Genomic DNA, 12639 nt, shown 5'->3' with positions numbered 1-12639 from the left:
CTGCCTCTCAAGACCCTGAAGGAGGACTCCATCTCTACTTATCTAATCCCAATCGTTTCCCATTTGAAATATTTGGGAATAGATATATCCTCCCTTAGATAAAACCATTGCCAGAAACTTTAACAGAACGCTCAAATCAATTAAATTCGACCTCAGTAGATGGACTAATATCCCAGTTGCTTTAACCGGCCGAATATCTAATGTCAAAATTAATATTGCCACAGCTAAATTTCTGTAGTTCAATGCTTCCTTTGTCTCCCCCTTCTGGCTATTGGGATAAAATCCATAGTACTGTTTTAAAATTAAAATGAACAAACTTGCAATTGGGGGAAAGACGTAGGACTAACAGTAGCAAACTTTAAATTGTATTTCCAGGCACTAGCATTTTGTCCCATCCTATATTGGTTTATACATGATTTTTCCACACCCTGGCGGAGTATATAGAGAAATGTGGTGTCTCCTATTGCCCTGGAAGAGGGGGTCTTCACTGATATATTGTATCTCTTCAACACTGCTAAGTGTTGGTCCTATTGTTGCTCAAACAACTTCTAAAATTGAAAAACAATGTAACTGGGAACCAAAATGGCATGCCCATACTCCAATATTTCACAATAATGCCTTGCAATCCGGAGGGTGGTATTTTGCATGCCCCCCAATGGTTCAAATGTGGAATCCGTACCATTGCTGATATCATGGACAGTAATGGTTCAAGAACATTCCAAGATTTGAAAGACACATACAAATTACCAGACAAATATTTTATTGCTGGCCTATGCTGGCCTATGAAGTCCCTTTAGGAAACCCAACCACCGAACTATGTAATGATGGGATTTATAAATAATAAATACGTTATCTGGGCTCCCGAAAGCACTGATCTCTATAATATACACTGCTCAAAAAAATAAAGGGAACACTTAAACAACACAATGTAACTCCAAGTCAATCACACTTCTGTGAAATCAAACTGTCCACTTAGGAAGAAACACTGATTGACAATAAATTTCACATGCTGTTGTGCAAATGGAATAGACAACAGGTGGAAATTATAGGCAATTAGCAAGACACCCCCAATAAAGGAGTGGTTCTGCAGGTGATGACCACAGACCCACTTCTCAGTTCCTATGCTTCCTGGCTGATGTTTTGGTCACTTTTGAATGCTGGCGGTGCTTTCACTCTAGTGGTAGCATGAGATGGAGTCTACAACCCACACAAGTGGCTCAGGTAGTGCAGCTCAGCCAGGATGGCACATCAATGCGAGCTGTGGCAAGAAGGTTTGCTGTGTCTGTCAGCGTAGTGTCCAGAGCATGGAGGCGCTACCAGGAGACAGGCCAGTACATCAGGAGACGTGGAGGAGGCCGTAGAAGGGCAACAACTCAGCAGCAGGACCGCTACCTCCGCCTTTGTGCAAGGAGGAGCAGGAGGAGCACTGCCAGAGCCCTGCAAAATGACCTCCAGCAGGCCACAAATGTGCATGTGTCTGCTCAAACGGTCAGAAACAGACTCCATGAGGGTGGTATGAGGGCCCGACGTCCACAGGTAGGGGTTGTGCTTACAGCCCAACACCGTGCAGGACGTTTGGCATTTGCCAGAGAACACCAAGATTGTCAAATTCGCCACTGGCGCCCTGTGCTCTTCACAGATGAAAGCAGGTTCACACTGAGCACATGTGACAGACGTGACAGAGTCTGGAGACGCCGTGGAGAACGTTCTGCTGCCTGCAACATCCTCCAGCATGACCGGTTTGGCGGTGGGTCAGTCATGGTGTGGGGTGGCATTTCTTTGGGGGGCCGCACAGCCCTCCATGTGCTCGCCAGAGGTAGCCTGACTGCCATTAGGTACCGAGATGAGATCCTCAGACCCCTTGTGAGACCATATGCTGGTGCGGTTGGCCCTGGGTTCCTCCTAATGCAAGACAATGCTAGACCTCATGTGGCTGGAGTGTGTCAGCAGTTCCTGCAAGAGGAAGGCATTGATGCTATGGACCGCCCATTCCCCAGACCTGAATCCAATTGAGCACATCTGGGACATCATGTCTCGCTCCATCCACCAACGCCACGTTGCACCACAGACTGTCCAGGAGTTGGCGGATGCTTTAGTCCAGGTCTGGGAGGAGATCCCTCAGGAGACCATCCGCCACCTCATCAGGAGCATGCCCAGGCATTGTAGGGAGGTCATACAGGCACGTGGAGGCCACACACACTACTGAGCCTCATTTTGACTTGTTTTAAGGACATTACATCAAAGTTGGATCAGCCTGTAGTGTGGTTTTCCACTTTAATTTTGAGTGTGACTCCAAATCCAGACCTCCATGAGTTGATAAATTGGATTTCCATTGATTATTTTTGTGTGATTTTGTTGTCAGCACATTCAACTATGTAAAGAAAAAAGTATTTAATAAGATTATTTCATTCATTCAGATCTAGGATATGTTATTTTAGTGTTCCCTTTATTTTTTTGAGCAAGATATATACAACTTTTGGAAAGCTCAGATTCTCAGCTAACCATTAAAGTATGGTCCACATATCTAATTGAATTGGAACAACCTTTTAACTGGAACAGAATATGGAAAAATATGACCTTGACATTCCGTAATCCAAACCATCAATTTATACATTTGAAGTTTGTTCACAGACTGTATTTAACACAAAGGAAACATTTTACGATGAGATTGGCCCCAACTCACAACTGTTCACTGTGTCCCCTAAATCAGGTAGGCACATTCCTTCACATGATGGGATTGCCCTGCAGTTAAATACTTCTGGGGCAAAGTTACAAAATAATTTTTGAAGTGCATGAATATAAACATTAACTTTGTTACTTAACGATGATAGCACCTTGCATCTCTCAGAGATGATTACTGCTGGCAGGCAGCACTGCTGCAAAAAAAGATATTGGCTCTTAGCTGGCAATCACCTAACTCTCTCCCAATTCGCCAGTGGATACAGTTACTATTAGAAGTTACAACAGAATTATCAACTGCAAGAATGAATGGTGCTAGTCAAGGAAAAATTGAGGCCTGGACAAATATACTTGACTCTAAAGAATAATCTCGGATAAAGCCCAACACATATATCCAAACATGTGTACACACACACACACACACAACAATTTTAGTTAAATTTCAAATAAGGAAATTAGTCAATTGAAATAAATTCATTAGGCTCGAATGTATCAGGTATGAAGGGAAGACCCAGATGCAGACCACGTCGAATAAACAACGGTTTCATGTTCCAACAGAGGCAAGCAGTAGACAGGTCAAGGCAGGCAGAGGTTGGTAATCCAGAGGGAGGCAGAGGTACATGTTGGCAGGCAGGCTCAGAGACAGGCAAAGTGGTCAGGCAGATGGGCTCAGAGTCAGGACAGAAAAGGGTCAAATCCAGGAGGGCAAGAAAAGCGAGACTAGAAAAAGCAGCAGCTGAGACTTAAAAAGCTGGTTGTCTCAAACAAACAAGACGAGCTGGCAACAGACAGACAGAGAACACTGGTATAAATACACAGGGGATAATGGGGAAGATGGATGACACCTGGAGGGGGGGTGGAGACAATCACAAGGACAGGTGAAACAGATCAGGATGTGACACTAATGCATCTCACATGACTGGGCAGGAGCGCAGCCATGCGTTGGCCTGGGAGGGCATAGAACCACCCACTTGGATGTTTTTCCCCATAAAAGGGCTTTTATTACAGACAGAAATACTCCTCAGTTTCATCAGCCGCCCGGGTGCATGGTCTCAAACAATCTCGCAAGTGTAGAATCCGGATGTGGAGGTCCTAGGCTGGTGTCGTTACACGTGGTCTGCGGATGTAAAGCCAGATGGACGTACTGTCAAATTCTCTAAAACGACATTGGAGATGGCTTATGGTAGATAAATGAACATTACATTCTCTGGAAACAGCTCTGGTGGATATTCATGCAGTCAGTATGCCAATTGCACACTCCTTCAAAACTTGGAACATCTGTGGCATTGTGTTGTGACAAAACTGCACATTTTAGAGTGGCTTTTTGTCCCCAGCACATGGTGCACCTGCTGGTTAATCAGCTTCTTGATATGCCACCTGTCAGGTGGATGGATTATCTTGGCAAAGGAGAAATCCTCACTAATAGGGATGCAAACAAATTTGTGCATACAGCATCTGTCTATCTATCCATCCATACTGTATTTTAATCTTTTTTACTTTCTTTGCTTTCGGGCCCATGGGGAAGGGGTGTTAGGGAGGGTTTTATCTGGTTGCTGGGGTGGCAGATGAGCAACCCTGGTTGCTAGGGGGTGGGTGGGAGACATGGTTACCAGAAGTGGAGGGTTGGATGAAGACATGTTGGCTGGGTGGGGTTGGGGGTGGAGGTCCACTTTTTTTCTTTCTTTTTCTGTTTATACTGAATGTCTTATTGATTATTAAACTACTTTTTCCACTTACTCTTATTTTTTTTGAGTGTCAGCCTATGGGTAGAGGTTTTCTAAACTTATTTGAAATGCATAATGTATCTGTAACCCCCCCTACAAAAAAATAACAAAACCCCCAAAAATGTGGTCAGAAAAAAACAGAGGTGAAGCAGAGACACTTTCTCTCTTTAGGAGTCATTATCTCAAAGACTTTTCTTTCACTACAGGTACTCCCAAACTGCACCACACACTCAGACAAGCACCTACATGACCCACACCAGCACTTGACAATCCCTCGTCATGCTCCCTGGAAAAACATAGAAAAGGTACAAAAGTGAATCTAGTACAGAGCTTCATGTAGACATGAGTATATAATACATGTGTACTTTAGGATGTGGTTGAAATTAGCCCTCCAGATTTGAGTAATTTCTTAAAGGCCCAATCTGCAATTTCAGCAGCCTTACCCAGTCACTTTGTTTGGTAAGCAGAGAAATGGAAACGGGGGAAATATAACCACTCTCAAATTCTTAGGAGCTATGGATGCAAGGTCTGTGAGATCAACATGATAAACATACCTTGTTTAAATGACCAGCACAACATCTTACAGATTGTGCCATTTTATATTGTAAAACATTTGGCAATCAACAAACTTTTAATGGGCATGTCTGGGACCGGAGGCATGAATAAACTATAGACGATTCGGATATTTGTCCACATTTCCTCTCCCAGCATGTTGGGCTCATTAGATGGGAGAGGAATGGTAGGTACACGATTTAGTATAAATGGAAATGAGCCAACAAATGTAGAATTATACAGGGGTGCAGAGAAAGTTGTGTTGATTTGATCCCCAGAATAGTTGGTGTAATGGTGTCCATGTGTAGATTCATTTGTCAAAAGAAAAACCATGGGTAATAAAATAAAAAGCCAGATAGTAAAAGACTGATAGTAGGACTGGAAACCCATAAAAGTTAGTCTCTCGTTTGAGATCTGAATAAGAGGGCCTTTGAGACCCATCAAAAAGCCTACAAAATTCTACAACTACAAGGCTACTTGCTGCATCACTTGCATTCCTTGCAGTGCTTTAGGGCATGGAATTGCCACAAGGGTAACTGTTGCCAAGGCTGAGGAATATTATACTTGACACCAAGATCTATCAAGTGATGAGCCTGATATTTTTTTAAACTTTAAATTAAACTGTAAGTTGTAGCTTAGTCTGAAAGCTCTGCAATGCCCTTACAGTACATGTTCTCAGTCACTGCTGACATTGTGGCCATCCTCTAACAGTAGGCCCACCAGATAGTTTTATAATAATGCAGTTCTGGTGCCGCTGTAATAAAACACTTTTATACAGTTCCATAGCTCTATTTTGCTTTAAACCTCTAAAAGTCAAAGTCTTTGAGAGGGGGGGGGCTAACATATGGAATTGTTTTAAGATGGTCATACCATGGATCAATGGGGAAGGGGTGTTAGTAAAAAAAAAAAAAAAATTGTCAAAACATTTATCAGAAGGAAAAAGGTTTTGAAGTATCTGTCCTATATCTACTGTAGGAGATATAAGAAAGCTATCCAAAGCGTAGTTATATTAGTTTGGAGCCAAAACCGTTCGCACGCTACTGACAAAAATTGGCTCATTGGCGATACCAACTGCAGACGAGTCTAGTGACACTTGTGGGAGATCGTACAGCAAAACGGAGAACACTACGTTCGTGAGAGTCATGTTTCCATAGAGTGGTCATATTAGTAGGCCAAACAATTCAGATGCTACAGACATTTTCATGAGAAGACCGATTTTCAGGTTGTCTCATGGTCTGTAGCTCGGCCACCTTCCAGATGCGGAAGGCCAATGCGGTGGATTGAGACATATCTCTATGTTAAACTGAGCATTTTGATGGATATTTTTTTAAGGTTACTTAGATTGATGCACAGGTGCGTCAATAGACTCTTAAGGAGGAAGTTCCATATCTCTTTATCAGTAATTAAATCAATCTGTCACACAAAATGTTTTAGTGCACCCCTGAAGTACAGTAGTTTGCTACCTTCCTCTTGAATAACGGCAAAAGGTTTATTTCGGTTGTACATTGTTTACCCTTGTTGGATTGAATTTCCACCTATGTCCCCCTGGACACAAGGTGTACTTTACCATGGAACTCCGTTAACTGTCCAAGCCATGTAGGCCATAGGCCACACCTATAATTAGTTATTTACGAGCTACTAGCTATTAACGGAATAATCTTATAGATGGTTGTTTATGGTTTATCTGGCTGACCTGAGCTTGAACTGTACTTCACAAATCTATAAAAAGCTTATGTTCTTCAGGAAATAACAGATTCCTGCATTCAAATAATATACTTTGGATGTGAATTATGTAATTTCATGAAGGAGTACCCAGTCACCCTTTACTAAAATAGATAATTCATGTTTGACCCACCCAAAACTTTCCAAAAATGTTGGAGGGACACATGGTAAAAGGTACATGTAGATAGGAACACGCCAAGCCTTTATTTATCTAGCAACTTATTAGTCATTTAAGGTGATAGTACTGTGTAGCACCTGAAGGAGCAATGCGCAGAAGCCAATCACAACACATAGCTAATACTCCACATGCATCAGGTGAGCAGGTGGAAAGTCTCTTTTTACTCTTTTTACAGAGTAACTAGCATCAAGATCAAACGTGCTAAATGAACTATCAAAACCGAATGCTTAATTCTGTCAATGGGAAAATGTGTTCTGTTGAGTGAAAATCGGTCACACTTTTATAACAATTCAAGATTTGGTTCAAATGGGTTTCTTGGAATAAAGTCAATGGGGACTATGCAATTAATTATAGCATGGGATCATATGACAAAATGTCAAATGGAATAAAATATGGGGGTATTTGTTGGTGGCATTTGTTTTTGTGATCATACAATACAATCTGAAGAGGATTAGGATAGTAGGAGTAAAGCTTTGTTCAAACTGCACAGAAATCAGTTTTGTTTTTCAAATCCGTTTTGGAATACTGACTGTCCAATTAGCAAGTTACAAGTGGCCAAATCAGATTTGTGTGTGTTCAGACAGCAGTCATTTGCTAACAAGGCTAAGCTAGTTGTCATAGTAATGACAAGTGTGTGCACGGTGGTGTACTGTAGGATGATTGGGGGTGGTGCTTCCTTTCACTCAGAAGTTGTTGTGTAGCAAGCTACTGCAAGGTGACAACAATGGCTGCCATGGAAGTTTCCCAGTTGCTTTGGAGGATGTTTTATTTTATTTATTTATTTATTTTATTTCATTTCACCTTTATTTAACCAGGTAGGCTAGTTGAGAACAAGTTCTCATTTGCAACTGCGACCTGGCCGAGATAAAGCATAGCAGTTCGGCACATACAACAACACAGAATTACACATGGAATAAACAAAACATACAGTCAATAATACAGTAGAAAAAAGAAAACAAAAAGTCTATATACAGTGAGTGCAAATGATGTAAGATAAGGGAGTTAAGGCAATAAATAGGCCATGGTGGCGAAGTAATTACAATATAGCAATTAAACACTGGAATGGAAGATGTGCAGAAGATGAATGTGCAAGTAGAGATACTGGGGTGCAAAGGAGCAAGATAAATAAATAAATACAGTATGGGGATGAGGTAGTTGGATGGGCTGTTTACAGATGGGCTATGTACAGGTGCAGTGATCTGTGAGCTGCTCTGACAGCTGGTGCTTAAAGCTAGTGAGGGAGATATGAGTCTCCAGCTTCAGTGATTTTTGCAGTTCATTCCAGTCATTGGCAGCAGAGAACTGGAAGGAAAGGCGGCCAAAGGAGGAATTGGCTTTGGGGGTGACCAGTGAGATATACCTGCTGGAGCGCGTGCTACGAGTGGGTGCTGCTATGGTGACCAGTGAGCTGAGATAAGGCGGGGCTTTACCTAGCAGAGACTTGTAGATGACCTGGAGCCAGTGGGTTTGGCGATGAGTATGAAGCGAGGGCCAGCCAATGAGGGCGTACAGGTCACAGTGGTGGGTAGTACATGGGGCTTTTGTTTAGTAGAGTGTTGGAGGCTATTTTATAAATGACATCGCCGAAGTCGAGGATCGGTAGGATGGTCAGTTTTACGAGGGTATGTTTGGCAGCATGAGTGAAGGATGCTTTGTTGCGAAATAGGAAGCCGATTCTATATTTAATTTTGGATTGGAGATGCTTAATGTGAGTCTGGAAGGAGAGTTTACAGTTTAACCAGACACCTAGGTATTTGCAGTTATCCACATATTCTAAGTCGGAGCCGTCCAGAGTAGTGATGCTGGATGGACGGGCAGGTGCGGGCAGTGATCGTTTGAAGAGCATGCATTTAGTTTTACTTGCATTTAAGAGCAGTTGGAGGCCACGGAAGGAGAGTTGTATGGCATTGAAGCTCGTCTGGAGATTAGTTAACACAGTGTCCACAGAAGGGCCAGAAGTATACAGAATGGTGTCGTTTGCGTAGAGGTGGATCAGAGAATCACCAGCAGCAAGAGCGACATCATTGATGTATACAGAGAAGAGAGTCGGCCCGAGAATTGAACCCTGTGGCACCCCCATAGAAATGGCCAGAGGTCCGGACAACAGGCCCTCCGATTTGACACATTGAACTCTATCAGAGAAGTAGTTGGTTAACCAGGCGAGGCAATCATTTGAGAAACCAAGGCTGTTGATTCTGCCAATAAGAATGTGGTGATTGACAGAGTCGAAAGCCTTGGCCAGGTTGATGAATACAGCTGCACAGAAATGTCTCTTATCGATGGCGGTTATCATTTAGGACCTTGAGCGTGGCTGAGGTGCACCCATGACCAGCTCTGAAACCAGATTGCATAGCGGAGAATGTATGGTGGGATTCGAAATGGTTGGTTATCTGTTTGTTAACTTGGCTTTCGAAGACCTTAGAAAGGCAGGGTAGGATAGATATAGGTCTGTAGCAGTTTGGGTCTAGAGTGTCTCCCCCTTTGAAGAGGGGGATGACCGTAGCAGCTTTCCAATCTTTGGGAATCTCAGACGATACAAAAGAGAGGTTGAACAGGCTAGTGATAGGGGTTGCAACAATTTTGGCAGATCATTTTAGAAAGAAAGGCTCCAGATTGTCTAGCCCCGCTGATTTGTAGGGGTCCAGACTTTGCAGCTCTTTCAGAACATCAGCTATCTGGATTTGGGTGAAGGAGAAATTAGGGAGGCTTGGGCAAGTTGCTGTGGGGAGTGCAGGGCTGTTGACCGGGGTATGGGTAGCCAGGTGGAAAGCATGGCCAGCCGTAGAAAAATGCTTATTGAAATTCTCAATTATAGTGGATTTTTCGGTGGTGACAGTGTTTCCTAGCCTCAGTGCAGTGGGCAACTGGGAGGAGGTGCTCTTATTCTCCATGGACTTTACAGTGTCCCAGAACTTTTTTGAGTTTGTGCTACAGGATGCAAATTTCTGCTTGAAAAAGCTAGCCTTAGCTTTCCTAACTGCCTGTGTATATTGGTTCCTAACTTCCCTGAAAAGTTGCATATCATGGGGGTCGATATCATTATCGATGCTAATGCAGAACGCCACAGGATGTTTTTGTGCTGGTCGAGGGCAGTCAGGTCTGGAGAGAACCAAGGGCTATATCTGTTCCTAGTTCAACATTTTTTGAAAGGGGCATGCTTATTTAAGATGGTGAGGAAGGCATTTTTAAAGAATGACCAGGCATCCTCTACTGACGGGATGAGGTCAATATCCTTCCAGGATACCCGGGCCAGGTCGATTAGAAAGGCTTGCTCGCTGAAGTGTTTTAGGGAGCATTTGACAGTGATGAGGGGTGGTCATTTGACGGCAAACCCATTACAGATGCAGGCAATGAGGCAGTAATCGCTGAGATCTTGGTTGAAAACAGCAGAGGTGTATTTGGATGATATCTATGAGGGTGCCCATGTTTACAGATTTGGGGTTGTACCTGGATAAGAATAAGGATAAGATGATCCAACTTTCAAAACAAGTACTTTTGGGCTAGCCTCAGCAGTCAACAAGCTAGCTAGCTGTTTAGCTTGCTAGCATGAGAAACTCAGTACTTTGTTTGTAAACGAGCTATTTAGTTGCCACATTTTCTTGTCAAACTGTCAACAGAGTAGCTAGCACGCAACAAGATATGCCAAATAGCAGTCTACAAAACACTTGAGGGCAAATAAATCCGATTTGTCCATTCAAACACAAGTCGCATGGCCAGTAATCGGATTTGTATCTGATTTCAAACCACCTATAAATGTGGTTTGAATCTGATTGGAAATGATCCGATTCCATGTGCTTTTTGGCTGTTCAGAGTGCAGGAAAAAGATTTGATTGGAATCAGATATACAAAAAAGAAGAGTAGGATAAGGCCAATCATACAGACTACTCCTTGACACAACTCTGTTATTTGTTGTTTTACTTATAATCTGGTATTTATCTAGACATCAAATTGTAAAAGGGCATTTACGTAATAATTAAGTAATTACTCTATTTATTCATGATTAATTAAAATAAACACAGTTACGTACCATTTGTCACCAGATAGATACCAATTTTGTTGAAAGCAGAAGGTGGGTGCCACATGATTTCAAACAGCAGGCAAATAGCTGCTGAGAGGATGGAAAAATGTGAAATATGCATTAAAGGTTTTGGATCATTTCAGCCGGTAGTTTTGAAAGTATGAGCCAAAACAGGTCCCTGAAAATGTTGCACAAATGTACAACGTCATCCATTTGTATGATATGTTACGTCCTGCCCAAAAATGTAGTTTTCCTGCAATTCGGATGATATGTTATGAATTTGTAAGTGCTTAAGATCCCATTGAATCTCTTTAAAGGAGATTCCTCAAGTGTGATTTCTTTATCACGTGCTATTTGCAATATGATTCATCCATCTTGATAGTCAATTACATCAATGTTAGTCTTTGCTTTGACACCACCTTTAGGTTAGTGATTAACCAAAACAAATAACGTTGTTTTACGATGAGACATAGTTTCCTTTTCAGGATTGCAGAAAAAAAATGTCATCGTGAATCAGATAAAAAATAATATATGGATGCCACAGTAATGTGGTAGAATATCAACAGTGCACCCAAGTGCTTTTGAACGTCGTTTGGTCTTGTAAAGTTTGTTGCACCTGTCAATGCGTTATAGAAAGAAAGACTGAGGAGGATGTTCCAGTGAATTTGAGTTGATACGCACGATTGCATTGTGGCATGACACAACACAGGAAGCACATTCCCTCAGTAGTTGAACCACCGCTGGCACACCTAATTGTAAGGCAGATCCGTGAGGATACTCCCTCACTATGGATACAGATCAAATTGAATAGATTTGGATAGAAATCCTTCCCTCTGATCTCTCAGAGTCCCAAGCCGGTTCATTTACCGGGAGTCAACATTAACTTTTTGTCATTGTTATGCCTCACAGGGCACCATAATGCATCTAGAAACTCAATAGCAGCCAGTGAACAATGTTTTCTTTCTGAGGAACAGAATGTTGTGAGACATGATGTGACCGCAATGCCATGCCTCCCATAGAGTCCATATCCCACCTGTTTCACAGTACACAAGTTAAGTAGACATTTACTTCATCCATGGCTTCACCTAACATTAACATCCCTTTCTCCTCTCCTCAGATCTATAGAGCTATACATGAATCCTTCCTCATGCCTTTGATCTACAGTAAGAACCTCACATGCCTGCTCTAACCACCAGAGCCATATGCTATATAAATATATATATATATGGACGTGGTACTATGGATGTCCCACCCTACTCTTTTATCTTGGCACAGCTGTTTATTTACAGTGTCTGCTGCCTCAGTCGTGCAGTGCTTTGATTCTGTACATTGTACAGTACATGTAGTTAGTCATCAAAACAATGTCTTGACAGGCTGTTCTAAAGCACGAATTAGAGATTCATGCATATAGAGAAATCTCTACAGGTGGGTTCACATTCCTGGCTGTATGGTATATGACAGTGTATTCACATTTCTCTCGTAACTGATAACATGAAAAAGTGACATTATTCACTGTCAATGCATGCTGCCATTGCTCAACAAATAATTTCACAGCCACTTCATTCAACAAGTGTTTGTGCAGGACTACTCGTTCTCTTTAAAATAAAGGAGATTAGTCCGATACCCCAACGGCATTGGCATATATTCACAGAAATACATATTTCTATATCGTTTATTTCATACTGAACTACCATGGAAACATTTAAATACTTCCACATAATACAATTTACCAGAATGAGATTAAGAAAAACTTTCCTTCCCTCCCT

This window comes from Salmo salar, chromosome ssa05 (genome assembly GCF_905237065.1).
Source record: "Salmo salar chromosome ssa05, Ssal_v3.1, whole genome shotgun sequence".
In the NCBI taxonomy this organism is placed as follows: Eukaryota; Metazoa; Chordata; class Actinopteri; order Salmoniformes; family Salmonidae; genus Salmo; species Salmo salar.
The sequence above is the reverse complement of the archived record's forward strand: the minus strand, read 5'-3'. Positions refer to the sequence as shown.